Source organism: Dioscorea cayenensis, chromosome 9 (assembly GCF_009730915.1).
Source record: "Dioscorea cayenensis subsp. rotundata cultivar TDr96_F1 chromosome 9, TDr96_F1_v2_PseudoChromosome.rev07_lg8_w22 25.fasta, whole genome shotgun sequence".
NCBI lineage: Eukaryota > Viridiplantae > Streptophyta > Magnoliopsida > Dioscoreales > Dioscoreaceae > Dioscorea > Dioscorea cayenensis.
Window position 1 is genome coordinate 16,078,648 of NC_052479.1, and position 21,268 is coordinate 16,099,915.

The 21,268-nt window shown below is 44.0% G+C and overlaps 1 non-coding gene and 1 pseudogene across 1 annotated transcript; both read right to left on the reverse strand.

The window, feature by feature from the left end:
• Positions 1-5,296: 5,296 nt before the first annotated feature.
• LOC120269571 lies at positions 5,297-5,403 on the reverse strand. The gene has a single exon (XR_005539220.1). It is a non-coding gene; the product is annotated as a small nucleolar RNA R71 (small nucleolar RNA).
• A 7,832-nt stretch (positions 5,404-13,235) lies between these two features.
• Positions 13,236-14,748, reverse strand: LOC120268525 (annotated as a pseudogene).
• Between the last annotated feature and the right edge of the window lie 6,520 nt (positions 14,749-21,268).

Consider the following 21,268-nt stretch of genomic DNA (forward strand, 5'->3'; position numbering starts at 1 on the left):
GTCCGGGCACACGTCCATGTGGTAGGCTATAAAACTTTTCTTCATCGATGTATCTTTGAGAGGTCTTGCAATCTTCACAAAGAGAAGAAACATGAAGATGTGGCTACCTTTGTGTCCTTCCAACTAGTGAATTGACTTGAATCTTCTTGGAAGTTGGCACACATCTCCACGTTTATAAACTCCTCTCGTTTCTTGGTCCTTGAATTGAACAAGAACTCCCAACATTATGTCTTTATAGCCCATCTTTGCTTCCTTTTTACTCTTCAAGGCATTCACAACCTATATGCATAAAAGAACACCAAATACACAATATGAGACATAAACCATGGTAAAAATGATGCTCAATGCATGTAAAACATATATAAAAATATGTCTACTCAAGCATTTATCAGCTGCTATAAACAATCTTTCAACCTGAGCAATGAAATCATCGATCCAACAGTGGCTACTTTCAAACTTATTCCTTAGACGAAGTGCACTTTCTGACCTTCTTGCTTTGGCCATATGATAAGTCATATGCCTTGAGTCACAGAGGTGCTGAATGTTGAAAGAGAGATCCTCCTTCTGCCCCTTCTTCCATATCATAACCTAATTTATCTACATGATTCTGGTTCTGGATAAGCCCCGACAGTTCTTCATAACCTTCCTCTTCAATAGGATATTCATCTTTCTTGATTGGAGCCCTCTACGCCTTTGTCAGCTTGAGTCTTAGATCGCGTCTCCATGGCATCTTAATTAAGATCCTTTTATGCAATGACTTAATCTGTCTTTCTCATAACATTGAAACAGAAGGCCATACATTCGAACCACCATTGGTCATATTTCTTTTTATCTAGAACCGTACAGGGGTTTTGTCGGGCCTACTCATACGCTATCTAAACTAATAAATTAGATTAGGTGATATCCGTGCCATGGGAATTCGGGTCTATCCAGTTTCGCCGGTATAAGAAATCATTTATTTCTACATGAATCAAGATTAAGTGAAGGAAGTTTTCAAATCACTGCCTCAGGCCATAGACTAGAAGTCTGGTACAAGACCTCCTTGATAGACGCTCGAGCCCTAATTAAGATTTCTTTGATCTTGCCTTTGGATGTTCATTCTTTAGGTCTTTCCTTTCCTAAAATGGTTGAAAGGGAACTATATATATACATACTTCCCGCTAGAGGGGGAAAGAAGATTCACTCTTTTTTGTAATTAGCCTTTTTGTACTAGCTCTTTATCTAGTAAGAGTATGATATCTGAAAGGAGTCGAGTATCGGTAGGCAAAGATCATTGGTATTGGATGTATTGTTAGGTTGTGCCAAGTCAAATCTGCTCTGCTTATATTTTTCCATTGTAGAAAAGAGATCCCTTACCCCCGCTTAAAAAATGATGAATATAAGGCTGCAGGTACTATGGATGCTCTAACTCCCAATTGGGTTGCCTTCCCGGGTCTCACCGGTCTTGCCTATAGGTCATGATGTGCCTCGAGATGGCCGTCTCTTGTCCCCCTGCTGGTGGGTAATCCACTCCCGGGTCGTCGCTCTGCTGCGTCTGGCCCGTCCTTTAGGCACCTTTGGAAGGCAGGGAGTGTGACAATGTACACGCTTCCCTGATCTTCTCATCCGTTACAGGGTTTGGTAGCCCGAAATTGACTTGGCTTCGCTAAAAGGCCTCATCTCCATAGCCCGGCTCGCGAGGCGTCCCTCTCGTTGTAGGGAATCTCTCCCTCGCCTCGCTCTTGTGACATGCTATGTTTCCCTTCTCCATTCCCAAGTCAAGGGTGAGTCCCATGCGTCAGTTTGTTGTGGATATTGGTCTCACGCACTAATGCCTACAGGTGCCCATAGTAGGCCGGCCGCCCTACCTAAAGCAATCATCATATCGGTCCCTAGGCCCCATTTCTGGAAAGGCTCAGCTTCAAACCCGTACGTGGAGCTTCCACCTCATACGGCTCCTCTAGGGATGGGGGTAGGCCCAGCCCAGGCTTGTGCGCTTAATGTTGTTGTACACGACCTCAGTTGAGCATTCAGTTAGAGACGGTGATCACAGGTTCACCACAGGAGAGGGTCTTGTGAGCAAGATTGCACAAACAAAGCCCTCTTTTATAAATTAGAAATTTCAATTAAATTAAAAAATTAAATTAGGCTAGCCACCTTACTGATAACCGCAGAACTAGCAATGAATCCCCAACGACAAAGGGGTGGGGCATTTTCAGGGAATAGCCCGCTTCTTCAGAAACTACCTGACATATAGATTTAGGGAGCCATCGAAAAGTGACTGAAACACCAGAAACGGGGACTACCCGAGCTAATGATAGAGCCACGAACACTTTCCGCCCAGGTCCCATTAATTGATCATAATGATATCGTGGAAATGTTGCACGGACCCATATATATAGGAATAGAAAAGGAATCACCTTGATACTAAACCTGATCGAGCTCGGAATCTTCTTGGACATGGAAAGATCTAGGATAAGCGGCCAACCTCATGGAGAGAGCGATGTGCATGGACCGGGTGAGTAGGGATGCAGCTCTGTGGACCGCTCGTCGGGCCTGATAGGTGGTGGGTCACACTCTTCTCAAAGGAACCGTACGTGAGACTCTTGCGTCATACGGCTCTGTCCCGGAATCTGGACCCCCCTTTCCTTTGACCAACGGGTCCTCGAACCTACAAAGAATTAATGAATTCATTGATTCAAGATAGCTTTAGCCATTGATTGAAGCGGTAGAAGCTAGTCGCCAGAAGCGAAGCGATGTTTCGGGCCAGGAAGAAGGCCTTTTTTCTGGTGTGGAAGCTACCGCAAAATGAATGAAGGAAGAAGGCCTCCTGATAAGTGCTTGTGCGATATGAATGCGAAGTGTTCATTCCTTATGTTGAGCATTACTTTTCTCAGGTTTTTACATTAATATGTGTGTTTTTATGTTACTTTTATGCGGGTATGGTTGTGAGGCTGAGTATGAAGGAAATATGCCAATGTGGATCATAATGCACCTATTTTGGAGGATATATTGCTAAGGTTCAAACGCGAAGACATAGAACAGGTGTGAGATGCTAGAGTGTGTGCCAACCTCGTCGCATTCGAGTGAGCACATCTATTTGGAAGGGCACAAAGGCAGTCACACTCGAGCATTCCGTCTTATACATATAAAATCAAGAGCTCCACCAACATATATATCATTGATGAAGCAAGTGATTCACGACGTGAACGTGTGCCCTTTTGCGTTACCCCTATGAAAGTATGGAATTGGGAAGTTATTCAAGCCAAAGACTGTAGCAGAGCACTGTAGCAACACTGGTGTGTGGAAATTATCCACACCCGTGTGGAAATTCCGCACGGGCGCGTGTAGCGTCCTCGCCCGTGGAGTTGCCCGATTCCAGCCCTATTTAAAGACGATTCAGCCCCGATTTTGGTATTCTTTTCTCCATCTTTTACCCAACTTGTGAGAGGGCTTCAGCTAGGGTTTTGAGGGGTATTGGCCAAGGTTTTGGAGATGTTCTATGGCTCTGACATCGTCATTCCAGAGGAAGAAGGTTGGTAGGGGAGCTTCCGTCGAGGCGTATCCTATGCCGAACGAGGGAATCCTTTCACGACGAGTAGAGGACTCTCCGCAAGACCATCGACATGACCATCGAGGAGGTTTCTTTATGGATTTATTGCTTTTACATTTGATTTCTTTGATTGTACTTAGGTCCATGGAGAGCTAAACCTCTAGTGGGTACTTGGGTGATTGTGAGCCCTAGGATGTATTCGTTTCATTGAACTTCTTTATTATGCTTTCAATAAATTGAAGTTTATTGTGAGTTCCAACCTTGAATGCTTAATTGTATGACCATTTCCCCTAGAGTGACACTAGGGTTGAGAGTTCTTGTTGGTAACCTTGTGAGTGAGTGACACACCACAAGCGTTAAACAAAGGTAGGTTGGAGAGGATTGAGAGGGTGAGTCAAGAGGTACAGGAGCCTCCCCTTTCGCCTCCGACGTGATAGATTCTACCTCCGTTCCTTGAGTTCTTTGTGGCCATAGTAGAGTGAATGGTCTAAGGGATGAATCTCCACTGGGGCCTAGTTGCGCGTGCAATGGAGTGAAGCATTGAGGGGATCTTAGTATCTAGGGTATAATTGTGGCTAGGGACATTCCGCCTGGACCAAAGGGTGAGGTATATAATTAGGAAGCAATTTATCACTTGGAATCTCTAGAGCTCATTGCAACTTTATTCGAGTGCGAGGTTGAGAGGTTATTTAATCTCTCCTCCGGGACATGAATAGAGTTTGGCATAGTTGACCTTAGATTTGGGACTATGTATGTAAGGATTTCCACAACTCACCATTGCATTGATTAGGAAGCATAATAGAGAGTTCTTGCACTTGAAGCGATTATCCTAGGGGAAGCATCATCCGGGTACCCCATCTTTATCGATTGCCTTACCTCCTCCTTACTTTTGCTCTCTTACTTGTTGCCTTTAATTGTTGAGAATTGAATCATTATCACACTTATCATTGTTGATATTCCACATAGCTAAGAATCGAATTAAGTGTCTTTACTCCCTACTCCCTGTGGATTCGACCCCACTCACCCGGGATTATTACTTTGACAAACCCGTGCACTTGCGGGATATACACAAGGGGATCTTGTCAAGTTTTTGGCGCCGTTGCCGGGGAGCTAGGCATTTAGAGATACTTTGCACTTTGTTTTCTTAGCTATTTCACCACACATTCTAATTCATATCTTCTTATTCTATCATCGTTCTGATTGTCTTTTTCTTTATTTTTGGTGCGGCTCCAGGTTATGACCATAGGAAATCCATCAATATTGATTGAAGGAGACCCTGAGCTTGAACGTACACTTAGAAGAAAAGGGAAAGAATCTGTGCAAGAACAGCATAATCCAGCTAATTTGGATATAGAAGGATCTAAAAACATGGCATAACAAAATGAACAACAACGAACACTATCCGATTATGCCAGACCTTCAGTGTTGGGGACACAATCGAGTATTGTGCGTCCCCCAATTACAGCTCGTAACTTCGAGCTAAAAGCCGACATTCATCCATATGTCGCAGCGAGTCCCGCACAATTCAAATCGGTTTGACCAATGAGGATCAAACAGATCACATAGAGAGCTTCCTCGAGGTGTGCGACATCGTCGAAGATAAATGGTGTGATGGATGATGCCATTAAATTGAGAGCCTTCCCATTTTCCTTAAAGGGGAGAGCAAAGCAGTGGTTACACTCATTACCTAGAGCATCAATCACTACATGGGAGGAGATGGTAGTAGCTTTTCTAGCCCGTTATTTCCCTCCCGAAAAATCAGCAAAGCTCAGGAATGAGATCTCATCCTTTGTGCAGTTGGAATTGGAGTCTCTATTTCAGACATGGGAAAGGTTCAAGGAACTCCTGCGAAATTGTCCGCAACACGGATTCCCAGAGTGGATGATTGTTCAAACCTTCTACAATGGTATGAACCCGAGTACAAGGCAACTCTTGGATACGGCGGCAGGAGGTACCTTAGGTAGCAAGACCCCCGATGAGGCTCGTCAATTGATTAAGGAAATAGGGTTAAATAGCTACCAGTGGAATGCTAGGGAGAAGAAAAAGGTGGCTGGTCTCCATGAAATTGATGCGGTAACTTCATTGGCGTCCAAAGTGGAGAGTTTGAGTAAGAAGCTAGATCTTATAGCTTTGAATAGAGTTGCGGCCGTGACCAATTGCACCGGTTGTGGTGGAGGACATGCTCCCTCCGATTACCCAATCGTCATTGGTGATGTTTCTTTAATTGAGAACGTTGACATTGTAGGTAATGGAATGAGACCTCAAGGGAATCCATACAGCAACACCTACAATTCAGGTTGGAACAATCATCCCAACTTTTCATGGAGTAATCAAGGACCACAGAAGACCATGGGGCCATCGGGTTTCCAACAACAACAACAAGCCCCTCAAGTGGAAAACAGAATTTCAGGCTTGGAAACCCGATTGACGGATTTGGAGAACCACTTGGCTAAATTTGTTCAATCGGCAAATAGAAGGTTTGAATCAGTCGAGGCTACACTTCGCAATCACACCGCCTCCTTGCACAATCTTGAAAATCAAGTGGGGCAAATTGTGAAGTCTTTCTCCGAAAGGCCACATGGAAGTTTACTAAGCAACACGGAAACCAACCCTAGAGAACATGTGAAGGCGATCACTTTGAAAAGTGGTCGTGAGGTTGAAGGGAGGCTTCTGAGTGAGAAGCCGAAAAAACACGCACCCGAGGTTGTAGAGGTTGAGGAGGGAGCACACAAATAGAAAGAGGTGGTAACCCCACCTTTCAAGCCAAGAATCCCTTATCCCTCTAGATTGAAGAATGACCAAGGGGATGAACAGTATAAGAAGTTCCTGAGTTTGTTCAAGCAACTCCACATCAACATTCCTTTTGTTGAGGTATTGGCTCAAATGCATGCGAAGTTCCTAAAAGACCTATTGACCAACAAGAGGAAATTGGAGGAGAGTGCTTCAGTGGTGCTTAATGCTTCATGCTCGGCGGTGTTGCAAAAGAACATGCCAAACAAGAAGAAAGACCTGGGAAATTTCATCATTCCGTGTAACATCGGCAACTTAGGTGAGGAAATGGCATTGGCGGATTTAGGGGCGAGCATCAACGTCATGCCATATACTTTCTTCCAAAAGCTAGGCTTGGGTGAGTCTAGGCCTACTCGGATGACTTTATAATTGGTGGACCGAATGGTACGACATCCGAGAGGCATCATTGAAGACGTGCTTGTCAAGGTGGACAAGTAATTTTTTGGGTTGACTTTGTAGTGCTAGATGTCGATGAGGATGTAGATGTACCCTTGATACTTGGGAGACCGTTCTTGCGGACTTCTAAAGAATTGATTGACATGGACGGCGGGGAGCTCACTATGAAAGTTGGAGACGATAAGCTCACATACCGCCTTGCTGAAGCCATGTGGCATTCTCTCGATTTTGATGATACTCTATACTTTCTAGACACTACTGATGAAATTATTGATGAATATATGCAGGGAACGTTCAACCCGTATGCGTATGAAGGATTGTTAGACCAAGAGGAGAGCAATGAAGAAGTAATGATTCTTGGTTCGACTGAAAAAGTAACATCTACACCGGGGATCTTGAAGAAGGTGCTCCGGAAAATGAAGAGGGCTCGAAGACGCCACTGAAAATTCTCCAAGATTGTTGGAGACGTACATGAGCTAAGGAAGTTGGATGAACCATTGCTAGGTGGTCCGAAGCCCGAGAGTACACCCTCTATCCTCAAGAGACTTTGCTCATCATGCTTTCAAGCCATGGGTAAGAGGGGCAACCTTCATTTATGAACCCCGTGAGGTAAGAAAGATACGTTAAGCTTAGTGACAATAAACAAGCGCTTCTTGGGAGGCAACCCAAGTGTTTACTGTTTTCTTACTTTTTCATTTAGTTTGTTACATGAATAAACTGTTAAGTGTTGGTGTTTTAATGTTTAGATGTTTGCGTTGCCATTTTATTGTGGGTTTTTCAAATTCATCATGTGTTTTATGAAGAATTTGCGAAGGTTGGTCATTTGAGTTCTATTTCATGTTTTTATCTGGTAAATTTTGCAAACTAGGGCGGGGCTACGAGTGTGTAAACATGTTCGAGAATATTTCTGCGAGCACTGTAGGTTTTTTTCTAAGTCATCCGGAGAAAACACCGGGCGTGTGGAATTTCCACACGCCCGTGGTTATGTCTCGTGAGCTCATCCGGAGAGGAGCACGGGGGGCGTCGCGGTTGCCCACGTGGGACGACCATGCGGCTGGGTGCACGCCCGTGGGTAATTTCCGCACGGGCGTGTGAATTCCTGCAGAGTTGGGCAGATTTTCCCGAGAACACACAGGGGTGTGGACTCGCCCCTGTGGGTGACCTTGTGAACCACACACGGGCGTGGGTAATTTCCTCACGCCCATGCAATAGTCTGCATGTTGTTCCCTCCATCCCGAGAAGGCACAGGGGCGTGCGGCTGCCCCTGTGAGTTGGGCATGTGAATGTCCACTCCCGTGGAGAATTTCCGCACGGGCATGCGTAAGACTTGATATTTTTCTCGGTTGTCCAGGGAAGCCACAGGGGCGTGCGTCTACCCCTGTGGGTCTGGCGCACGGGCGTGGATATTTTCCGCACGCCCGTGGGAGATCGTTCTAAGTCAGTGAGAGTTTTTCCCGAAAGTGCACAGGGGCGTGCGTAAGCCCCTGTGGAGCTTTTGAAGTGAGGCACACGGGCGTGGGGAGTTTCCACACGCCTGTGTGGATGCACAGAACATCAAAAGTCACGAATTCTGTTTAAAAGAGGATGATTTCTCTATCTCTTCATGACTCATTTTCACTTGAAAACATTCTCACAATACTCTCCGAGTCCATTGCGCTAGTTTGGTGGGATTTTAGCAAAGTTTTCCGGCCGGCTCTTCATTTTCTCACTTCTCCTCATCGGAAAATCCTTTTTTATCATCTTCTTTGTCAATTCATCATTTCTATCGATTAATCTAGTTAATAATGCTTTGTTTCTTCAATTGGAACAATGATTTATGTTTAGAATGAAGTTAGAAATATTATTGAGTTGTATTTTTGGATTGTTGATGCGTGGCCGTGCGGTTCTGACGCCCCGTGAATCCATACGGGCGTGCGGAAATTCCACACAACCGTGTGAATTACTGCAGTATTGTTTTATCAACTTGTTTGACTAATTTTATTTAAATTTTGCAGATCATGGCACCTAGGTCAAAGAAGCAAGCTGATAAGAGGCCACGTGAGTCATCCTCTAAGCCTAAGGGCATGCGATTTGCGATTCCCGAACATCAAGTCCGTTATGAGCGATTATCGAGACTTCGTTTCAGACAGACTCGATTTCTGGACGCTACTATACTACAGGAACTTCAGCAGGGTGATGAGTTCTCCGTTGAGATCGAGGATCTAGTTTCAGAAGGCAGTCGACGGCAGTTGCTGACTATTAGATAGCCAGTCATCCGAGAGTTTACACTGGAGGTGTTCTCCTCGTTCGAGTTTGATGGAGCTTATGTAAGCTTCGAAAGTTTGGGTACCATTCAGTTCAGAGTATTTGGATGCCACCATAGCTTGAGCATTACGTGGTTTTCCGTACTGCTTGGCCTATACGAGGAGGCATTCACAGCTATAGAGGAGTATGCACAGTTGCCTACTGATTATCCTTGAACCTTGACCCCACAGAGAACTTACAGAGTGCTATGTGGTCAAGGTCAGTACGAGCCAGGGGTGTCCAAGGCCACATGCCTTTCCCGACTTGCCTACAGATATTTGCATGCCATCATGAGTAGATCAGTGAATGGCCGTGGTGACAGTACTGGTGTCTTGAGCCATTAGGAGCTGCTGTACTTGTACTCGATGGTAGAGCGTGTACCGATCCACTTAGGGCACATCTTGGCTGATTACATCAGACATCAAGGAAATTATGCTAGACTGGGAGTGATCTTCTCGGGCTTTTACATTACGAGATTAGTGCTGGGCATGGGTCTCTTGGATTCGATTCACGGGGCCAAGAAGATGAGTGTACCCAGCTCCCACGGGTCTAGAGGCGATGCGGTTGATGGGGCATGATCCGCGAGGGTTCAAAGCAGGGGTTTTTGCTTTAGTCCTACCGGACCCAAAGATAGGCGAGGATGAAGGTGATGAAGCGGAGCATGTCGGCCCGTCCCCGAGCCTCGGCCGAGCATCGATGGAGACCGAGGCACTGCGGGCGGCATGGAACCACCCCGATGCGTATGTTTTCACCATCTCGAGCCAATGATCACTTTGAGAGGCTCGAGAATGCTATAGGAGTGGTCTGAGCCGAGGTTGCCGAGATTAGGGTTATGCAGGCCACTCAGTATACAGAATTCATGGCACGTTTCGACATATTATAGCAGATCCTAGAGTGAGACATTGCCTCATTATTTGTCCTGCAGCCGAGGACTCTTCAGGCCCCCTCAGTTCCTCCAGCACCTCCATCATCGACCCCTAGACACGGAGGACCCACTATATGCTTCCACTTCGACGGCAGTAGCCAGGAGAGCGACTCCAACACTTGACCTTTCTTTTACTTTCATGCATTTTACTTTATTTTATTTTCTTGTTTTTAGGCTTGTTCACTTAGAAAGGATTTTTCCTTCTGAGTTTATGTTATGTTGCATTTATCGAGTTGTATTCATTGCTTCATCTTTTATACACTCAAGTTATTTTTGTTTTTCTTGAGCTTCACTGAACCCCCTCGTGTATGCGTGCAGATGGTCTTGTCATCTTTGGAATTGAGACTTAGTCATGTGCACGGCCAAGGTGCTTCAGCACTTGGCCGTGTGAGTTTCACAACCCGTTGGAACACTACTCCCAACGAATTAGCTTCATCAAGCACAACAATAGGAGTCAGGGGAGTATTGTTTTGATTGCTTCTCCCACATCTATTTTTGAATGATATATTTTGAGTGAGCTTGCATGAGTACATTGAGGACAATGTACAACTTAAGTGTTAGGGGCGGGGAGTTTCATAATGCGCACATCTTTTCTATTGTTCTTGATTGATATATGCTCACTTAGCCAATGGCGGTTCACCTTAGTTGCAATGATTGTATTCTTAAGTCTTGGAGAATTGTTAACATTGAATGTTTTCATGTTCTAGTTCTTGCTTGAATTTTTAGGATTTTTTGCCAGATTTACACTTAGTGCACTACTCACTCTTTGAACTCTATTGGAAACTCATGTTTGTTGTTAAAAAGGACTAGTTAGGTTTACTTCTTTTTGCTACTGGAAAAATGAAAAGAATGAACAAAATAGTTTTCTTTCGTTTATTTGTGTTTGTTGGGTGGAAAGAGCTACCACCTATGATGTATGAAGCTACTCTCACAAGTCGGATACTAGTTATGCCCTAATGAGAGAAAGAGCTATCTCATAGGATGGGTGAAAGCTACCACTCGGGTAGAAAGAGCTACCACCTCGAAAGTGTGAAAGCCACCTTAGCAGCCGCTTTGGAAAGGGCTACCTTAGAGGATGTGTGAAGCTACTACCATCTTTTAAAATTTTTATCACTTTTGTAGATAAATAAGTCCCTTGTACTTAGAACTTTGTGGAGTATAACTTGGGTTGTTTTGAGTGAGTTCACACACTTACACGAAATTCGGGTTTGTTGTCTTTTTTTATTCAAATTTTTAGCTAGAGCATTGATTTTTCGTATTTAGTGTTAAAATTTTCCTTACTTGTAGAATACTTTCTTTGTATACCTCGGTGAACCTAAGGCCAAGCACTTTCAATATTTTCTTCATTGATGTACAGAATGTTTTAATGTTTGCTTGAGGACAAGCAAAAGCTTAAGTGTGGGGGAGTTTGATAAGTGCTTGTGCGATATGAATGCGAAGTGTTCATTCCTTATGTTGAGCATTACTTTTCTCAGGTTTTTACATTAATATGTGTGTTTTTATGTTACTTTTATGTAGGTATGGTTGTGATGCTGAGTATGAAGGAAATAGGCGAATGTAGATCATAATGCACCTATTTTGGAGGATATCTTGCTAAGGTTCAAACGCGAAGACATAGGACAGGTGTGAGATGCTAGAGTGTGTGCCAACCTCCTCGCATTCGAGTGAGCACATTCATTTGGAGGGGTACAAAGGCAGTCACACTCGAGCATTCCGTCTTATGCATATAAGAACAAGAGCTCCACCAACATATATATCATTGAAGAAGCAAGTGATTCACGATGTGAACATGTGCCAGTTTACATTACCCCGATGAAAGTATGGAATTGGGAAGTTATTCAGGTCGAAGATTGTAGAAGAGCACTGTAGCAAGACTGTAGCAACATTGTTCATAGCCTGCCGAGAAATCAGAGAAACAGAGAATCCACACGGGCGTGTGGAAATTATCCATGCCAGTGTGGAAATTCCACACGGGCACGTGTAGCGTAAATGCCCGTGGAGTTGCCCGATTCCAGCCCTATTTACAGCCGATTCAACCCCGATTTTGGTATTCTTTTCTCCATCTTTTCCCCAACTTGTGAGAGGGCTTCAGCTTGGTTTTTGAGGGGTACTGGCCAAGGTTTTGGAGAGGTTCTATGGCTCCGACATCGTCATTCCTGAGGAAGAAGGTTGGTAAGGAAGCTTCTATCGAGGCGTGTCCTATACCGGACGAGGGAATCCTTGGACGACGAGTAGAGGACTCTCTGCAAGACCATCGACATGACCATCGACTGGGTTTCTTTATGGATTTATTGCTTTTACATTCGATTTCTTTGATTGTACTTAGCTCCATGGAGAGCTAAACCCCTAGTGGGTACTTGAGTGATTGTGAACCCTAGGATGTATTCGTTTCATTGAACTTCTTTATTATGCTTTCAATAAATTGATGTTTATTGTGAGTTCCAACCTTGAATGCTTGATTGTACGAACATTTCCCCTAGAGTGACACTAGGGCTGAGAGTTCTTGTTGGTAACCTTGTGAGTGAGTGACACACCACGAGCGTTAGACAAAGGTCGGTTGGAGAGGGTTGAGAGGGTGAGTCTAGAGGTACAGGAGCGTCCCCTTTCCCCTTCGACATGATAGATTCTACCTCCATTCCTTGAGTTCTTTGCGGCCATAATAGAGTGAATGGTCTAAGGGATGAACCTCCGCTGGGGCCTAGTTTCACATGCAATGGAGTGAAGCGTTCAGGGGATCTTATTATCTAGGGCTTAATTGTGCCTAGGGACCTTCCTCCTGGACCAAAGGGTTAGGTCTTTAATTAGGAAGTGATTTATCACTTGGAATCCCTAGAGCTCATTGCAACTTTATTCGAGTGCGAGGTTGAGAGGTTATTTAATCTCTCCTCCGGGACATGAATAGAGTTAGGCATAGTTGACCTTAGATTTGGGACTTTGTATGTAAGGATTCAACCCCGCTCACCCGGGATTATTACTTCGACAAACCCACGCACTTGGGGGATATCGCAAGGGATCTTGTCACCTCCGCATTAAAAAAAGACTAAAGAGGCATGGAAGGCCAGACTCACAAGACTAGGATTACAATACAAGTAATGAGTGATAGCAAAGCCAAGCCTTGAGTTTATTGAAAGCCCTACAACTAGCTATCCTATATCAAACAACTAGCAGCAAGCCTACTCAACTAATCTCATATAAAATACATTACGCAACTAAACTAATAGAAAAAAAGACAACTACTTATTAAATTAAATGTAGTTGAGTTCTCACGTCCTTATTCGGGTCTTGACCGGGTCACGAGCTTCCCATGCTCTATCTTTGTTTGGGAACTCTGCAAAGGGTCTTACTACCTTCTTGATTTACTATATTTGAATTTGAGTGTTTGGGGTACTTTGGGATTATATTCAACGCCGAAGATTTCTGCTTGTGTGCTGGGGTGAATATAGCGAGACCCGAGTGAATCACGGTGAGTCGACAATCGTTCGAGACTTGGCAATGGTTGTCACGGCTTTTGTAGTATGACATAGGACTTATCGCGATGCCCGCGGACCCGATTTACTATGTCTACATCGCTGGCGTTCATCAAAGAGGCCACGTGGATTAGCCTAGGTCTTCTTCGGCTAATGAGACCTCGATCCCGAAGCCTTCTAAATGCCTTTTTATAGGCGCCTCTATCTGTATGGGGAATTCGCTGCTGAAAGATCCCGCCCAGTGTCCCCCTCTTTCCTCCATCACCTTCTGACCTGCGGGAGTATACAATGAAACATTGCTCATGCCTGACCGTGAGATTGCCTGTTGAACATCCAATGGGACGTTGCTCTGACCTGAGCTATGCAAGAATGAGATCCTCCTTGATTCTTGCCGATGTGCTTGATGGCCCCCATAATATGCTAACTTGGGGATTTCTTACTCCGGATATTTGCAAGAGTCTCCGCTTGTTGAACAGCGTCCGATGGAGCGACCTCTTCCGCTCATCCCTTTATCGACTCTTTTATCGGTATACTATAACACTGGGTCCCCTAAACTTGGAATGGATGGTGGAAGTAGGGTGGCAGCGATTATATGGATACGGTGCTTTACCGTGAGGCGGCTTCTCCGAGCTCTACAAGAATTGTATGGAGGTCTTCCCGGAGGGAGCTTCCCGAATGACCATACCGAGAATTCTCATGTACTCAGTGTAGCTATGGTTGTTGATTACGAGCCTACCCAAAGGTTCGGGGCCGGATTATTGGAAGTGGGTGATACATTTTTATATTTCTATGAGAAGCTTTTCTGGCACACCCCACAAGCACCCCCTGAAGGGGAACCATAAAAGACCTTTTGTTTTCCCCTTCAGTGACCCTTGCCGTTTTTCCTTAACAAGCCCTCGAGCCTCCTTTCCTGCGCCTTGCTCATAGAAGCCATGGGTTGACCCGAAGGCGAATTCTATGATAGAGAGGCTTTAATAAGTGTTGGCCAGGAGAGACCTTATTAAATGTTACAAAAGAAGGGACCCGTGATAGAGATGGGGCGGGGGAGGCAATACTAGTTATCGAGGTCAAAGAGGCGATCTAAGACTCAAGCCGACCAAAAGGCGTGAGGGGCTCCAATCAAGCAAGATGAATATCCCGTTGAAGAGGAAGGTTATGAAGAACTGCCAGGGCTTACCCCGAACCAGAATCTTGTAGATGAATTAGGTTATGATATGGAAGAAGGAGCAGAATTCAGCACCTCTGTAACCCAAGGCGTATGACTTATCGTATACATCTTTATCAAGACCAAAGAAGATGAAAAGCCACAGTGAATTCGTTCCCATGGTTCGATCATTCCCTGTAAAACACAGCATGTTCGAATGATGATCGCTTTTACGTGAGAAAGGGGGACCACCTTCTAAGCCTAAGTATTCCTCAAGAACCCCCAGCCGAGTGAAATAGAGATCACGATATCCGATGTGAACAATCGATCGAAGGAGGCGGAGCCTGAGGCGCACTCACTCTAATTGCGTACCTTTCGCATGATGGGTCAGCGAGGAAATGGGAACAGCAGCTTAACCCATTAGGTGTAGGCACTTTCCAGAGGTGGAAGATTCTAGTTCTTCCTATTTGACCCAAAACCGATCAATCTAGCCATGGCGGGTTGAAGAGGCTCTAACATGTCTTGGATGACCCGAGACCCACGTATGTGGCAAAAATACTGAGGGATGACTTGTGGCTCGAGGGTGAGAAAGGGCAGACCAAGCTCGGATATAGCTTGTTTTCCATGAAATCTATTTCGATGAGGCGTATGATGTTGATGGCCCGGTAGAGCACTCAATGGGCTAGGGTGGCCTCCATTTTGCTTGACCAACCCCAAGGATACTACGAATCTGAGGCCGTCTTTGTTTATGCTGAGACAGGTGATTGGGTGCTAAGATCGAAAGTCAAGAGGAAACAACCCGGATACGTGCGCTAAGGTCCCTAAGCAAGAACTTAGTGGAAAAGAAAGTGATCGGCGATGACAACCCGGGGAGGTGGGATTGGAAGTAGCAATCCTTTGAAGAAAGCGTAATAGCTCACTGGTCTAGCTCCATGGCACCGAAAATGTCTTAGGGGCTCAAGTGATTCACCAGGCGAAGAGACCTTGAAAGTTGCTTTTTCAAGTGTCGATGGCGGGACTTTCGTCAATCGGGGAAGGTTTTTGGTGACAACACCGGAGATATCGAAGTGAGAATGTTGCATAGTTGGTCGAAACAAAGGATGATACAAATAGGGTATCGTCAGGGGATAAAGCAAACTCAACATCCTATATCAGTATGTGTCGATTTCGGGATAACGAAAAAAAGTGTCTTAGTTTGGAGCATCAATGATTAGCTTAGCCCGAGTGAAAGCCCACATATGAAGTAGGGAGAATCATAGTACGGAATGACTCGCTCATTCACGATCGGTATCATTTCTACACTAGCCGAGGCGTACTACTACGAGCAATCGGGAAGTTCCTCAAGTAGAAAAATAGTATAGACACGGAAAAGGAGTTTAATTCTCAAAGACTTATAAAGAAAGAAATCTAAAAGCAAAATACTCTACCTCTTACGGGCTATCATGCTAATGATCGTATAGGTGCTATCTTAGATAGTATAGGTGAGTGTATGTGTAAGGCTTGTGCATCCATGGGGTTTAGTGATTAAGATCTGATGTCGTTGGACGTTAAATTGACTAAACCATGCTAGTGGGCCTATCTTTCTCTTCAAGAAGATTCAGGGGAGAGAACCACACCTTATGAAGAGGTGAGTGAGACCACTCCGAGAATGAGACACTCTTGGTCCCTATTTATTATGGCCAAAAGATGGTTCCAACGGGGTTTTCCTAAAGATCAATCCCTTTTCCGAGGCGAAACTTCCATCTTGGAGGAAGGAGCAGGGATTCGCGGCGAGCACGGCCAGGGCACAACAAGCAACAAGGCATGAGCTAATTATTCAACAAAGCAAAGAAAAGGTATTCGCACCGGCAACTCAAAAACTAGATTTGATCACTAGAGCCGGCAAGAAGTGATAGGAGCTTTTTAGGCGAGTGTGGGGGTTTACATATTTCTGAAATCGAATGAAATATTCCATTCCCTAAACGGAATAAAGCAGAAAGCGATAGAAGTCAGCTGATGGAAGTCGAAAGCTGTCACATTATTCAGCCCAAAAACAAGGTATAGATTACATTGGATTCATTCATTCCTATATCTTTCAATTGGTCTCGAGTGCGAGGGTCATGACATCCTTGCTTGAAAGAGTTCCTCTCCTCTGGTCCCTAGCCTAGTAGCTCGGGTCGGGGCATGCCCTTGATTCTTTTTCTTTCTAGATCTCTGAGGCTGGTGCGCCTCTGTCCATTTCTTAAGATAATAATGTTAGATTTTGTTTTCGGGCTGAGGGACCCGTGTTTACTCGGCGAATCCCGTCGAGGTGGTAAATGAAATTGAGGGTCCACACGATCCTGAAAAAGATGCGGACTTGCGAGAGCCTTTTATATTATAGAAAATCTTAGAAACGGGAGGTTGCCCGATGAAGCTCCCAATAGGATGGAGATAAAGAGGCGTGCTGTTCGATATGCTTACATCAACAACATCCTCTACCAGAGATCCATTGATCAACTCTTCCTAATCGGCCTCTCGTATAGACATAAAGAAGCTCGGCAAGTCATGGAAGAGGTAGACGCTGGCGTGTGTGGTGCTCATCAGTGAGGGCCTAAACTAGAATATTTAATATTATAGTAAAGATAACTAGAAATGGCTTACTCTTGGTTGGAAAGGGAAGAATAGGTCAATAGGTTCCAATGAGGTGCTTCAACTGTCCATTGAAAGATTTTTCGACAAAAAGCTAAAAGTCCACACTACTTCTCTTCTCATTCGACAGCATAAAGGCATAGCGATGAGCGGAAAAAATAGCAAAAGGCGTTAGGGAGAGAAATGGTGCATTCCGATTCATACTATTAAGGACCTGAAAGCATTGCTCTCTCGATCTCTTTTTATGGTCCGTTTAGTTACTCGAGAATTGAAAAAGTCACATCACGGGAGAGCAAGTAAGCATATATAGCGAGTTTGTTTAGTGTATAAAGCAATTCTTTAGTGGGCGAGCGAGGCCCCTCGGTGTAAAATGGCGGTGGAAGTTGGTTGAAGAAGATGGCGTTATGAGGCGTTCGAGAACCCGACCCGTCGAAGTGAATGAATTTGAAAAGAGCGAAGAAGTAAGGAAATGATCTGAGTCTCTCTTGAACTATTTCATAAGCGGATCCTCCCTCCACACCAATCACGAGTTTTTCTGGCGTCATGTAGATAAGATCATGAAAGAAACGATCAGAATGGTACCCGAATCCATTTACGATCCCAAGTTGCTTCACTCTCTCGGCCATGCGAATAAAGTAGCCAAGATAACAAAGTAGATCTCGCCCAGAGTAGCGCCTTCTTAGAGTTTGAGTCACGGGGTTGAAAGCAACTTGCTACTTCTATCGCATGAAAGTTCGAGTTTGATAGAGTGATCGGTCATACTAGCTTGCGATTCGAAGGTTGAAATTTCTAACACGGTGCGAGGTTATGAAAAAATTTAATCTGGAGGAGCAAAGTGGATGAGTGCGACACTAAGGCCGTTTCTAGATTTTTTGAAGTAGTAGGCGATTGGTGTCCTTTTAACGTCGAGCTTTCAACAGGTTTTGATACATATAGTTTTCTGGGCTCGAATAGGCTATAGGGGCACTAAGAGTCTCAATACTACCAAGCTGAATGGATAATAGCGGTAGCGAAATTGGATCCATGGGCACAGTGCTCAAAATTGCTTACTCACAGACTAGCCCTATAATCTGTTGACCTAGAACACCCGCTCTCCCTACTACTACCTTATTCGATAGAGTGGAGATACTCCACCCTTCTGAAAGACTTCTTCAAAAATAGGCTTGCTATAGGGTATTTTTAAAAAGCTTGATAAGAGCTAACTATAAATACATATCTAAGCGGTTTTCTTCAAATCAAAGGCTTTCTCCACGGGATAGATTGTGCCCTATTCCCCACTACCTACTTAAATTAAAATAGTAAATTTTGATTGCTCACAGTCAAAGGTAAAAGGCCTCCAATGTTGTATTCTATACTATGCACTAACATAAACTTAGCACACATCACATGCACATCATGAAATCTTTATTCCGCCCTTGAAAAGCTCTATCTCTACTTTATCCCTCAGCTTGCTTTATTGTTTCTCTTGTAAAGAAAGGTGTTAAAACGAACTCTCTTTTAAGAGATGGCTTTCAAATTCCCCTTCATATGAAAAAATTTCTTAACTTAAAAAGGCTTTATGGAAACATATTTCCTTTGCCTTAAACAAAGAGAGCCCTCGCCTTGTATGGACCAAAAGCAAAAAGATGCCTTGGAGGAATCGGGGCATAGAGCAAATCAGGAGTATGGTATGTATTTTTGGAAGATATGCCACCTAGGCGGTGGATGAAAGATTGAATGCGAAAAATGACCCGATGATCAATCTTGGTAATAATATCAGCAAAAGAAAGCGTTCTCCCATGCTTCTAGACATGTTGAGCTCAAAAAAATTCTTTTCTGATAAAAAGGGGAATCGATTCACATGAAAGATGGGATCGGGTAAATAGAAAACAAGCGATATTTCATCTTTGTTTGTGAGATAAAAAATTTCTTACTATACTAAAGGGGTGTCTTTAGAGTATCTTGAATCAGTATAGCTATACTTCCTCACGCACGATCAAAGGCGGTATCCGAAAGCGCTATATAATTCCTTTATACTCTTTTTTCTTTCTTGTCTGTGCATAACTGTATGTTTGATAAGTGCTTGTGTGTTATTAATGTGAAGCATTCTTTCCTTATGTTGAGCATTACTCTTCTCGGGTTTTTACACAAATATGTGTGTTTTTATGTTACTCTTATGCGAGATAGGGTTGTGAGGCCCGAGTCAGAAGGAAAAGAAGCCAATGTTGATCATAATGCACCGATTTTTTTGGAGGAAATCTTGCTAAAGGTTCAAGCGAAGACATAGAGTCAGGGTGCGAGATGCTAGAGTGTGTGCCAACCTCCTCGTATTTGAGTTAGCACAACCATTTGGAGGGGCACAAGGGTAGTCGCACTCAAGCATTCCGACTTATGCACATAGAACAAGATCTCCACCAACTTGTCACGTCATTAAAGAAGCAAAGTGATCCACGAGCGTGACGTGTGCCTGTTTGCGTCACCTCGATGAAAGTATGGACTCGGGGAAGTATTTTTAGGGCGGATGCTTGTGGCAGAACACTATAGCGAAAGTAGTGTAGCGACAGCTGTTCACGTGGCCGGAGAAAAATAAAATTGAGGAGAATCCACGGGTATGTGGAAATTAGACACGGCCGTGTGGAAATTTCACATGGGCGTGTGTAAAAATCCACGAGGCCGTGTGGTGCCTAGATTCCAGCCCTATTTAAAAGCCGATTCAACCCGATTTCATCATTTTTTTCTCCATCTTTTTCCCCAACTTGAGAGGGATTTTCGGACTATGATTTTGAGAGGTATTGGCTAAGGTTTTGGAGAGGTTCTAGGGATCTGACATCGTCATTCCTTAGGAAGAAGGTTGATAGGGAAGCTTCCGTCGAGGCGTATCCTATACTGGACAAGGGAATCTTTGGACGACAAGTAGAGGACTTTCCACAAGACTATCAACACGACTATCAAGGGGGTTTCTCTATGGATTCAATGCTTTTACATTCTATTTCTTTGATTGTACTTAGCTCCATGGAGAGCTAAGCCCCTAGTGGGTACTCTGGTATTTGTGAACCCTAGGATGTATTTGTTTCATTGAATCTCTTTATTATGCTTTCAATTAATTGATGTTTATTGTGAGTTCCAACCTTGAATGCTTGATTGTATGAATATTTCCCTTAGAGTGACACTAGGGATGAGAGTTCTTGTTGGTAACCTTGTGAGTGAGTGACACACCACGAGCGTTAGACAAAGCTAGGTTGGAGAGGGTTGGAGAGGGTTGAGAGGGTGAGTCGAGAGGTACAGGAGCGTCCCCTTTCCCCTCCGACGTGATAGATTCTACCTCCGTTCCTCAAGTTCTTTGCGGCTATAATAGAGTGAATGGTCTAAGAAATGACCCTTCGCTGGGGCTTAGTTGCGTGTACAATGGAGTGAAGTGTTGAGATGATCTTAGTATCTAGGGCTTAATTGTGGTTAGGGACCTTCCACCTAGACCAAAGAGTTAAATCTATAATTAGGAAGAGATTTATCACTTGGAATCCCTAGAGCTCATTGCAACTCTATACGAGTGTGAGGTTGAGAGGTTATCTAATCTCTCCTCCGCGACATGTATAGAGTTAGGCATAGTTGACCTTAGATTTAGGACTATGTATTTAAGGATTTTCATGACTCACCATTGCATTGATTAGGAAGCATAATAGAGGGTTCTCGCACTTGAAACGATTGTCCTAGGCGGAGAATTATCCGAGTACCCCATCTTTATCAATTGCCTTACCTCACTCTTTACTCGTACTCTCTTACTTGTTGTTTTTACTTTTGAGAATTGAATCATTGTCGCACTTATCACTACTAATCTTTCACATAGCTAGAAGCCGATTAAGTGTTTTTTTATTCCCTATTCGGTGGATTCGATACTCGCTCATCCGGGATTATTACTTTCCACAAACCCGTGCACTTGCGGGATATCGCAAAGGGGACCTTGTCAATGTTATTCAATAGACCAATAGAAAATTCCAAACCTCAAAAAGGGTTCCATTATTGGCTTCGTAATAGAGATTATGGTGAAGTGTGAATCAATGGGAAAAAAATAATTCATTATATATTATCTGCAAATAATTATTTTATTATAAATAACTATATAATGTTAAATAATAAAAAGCCCT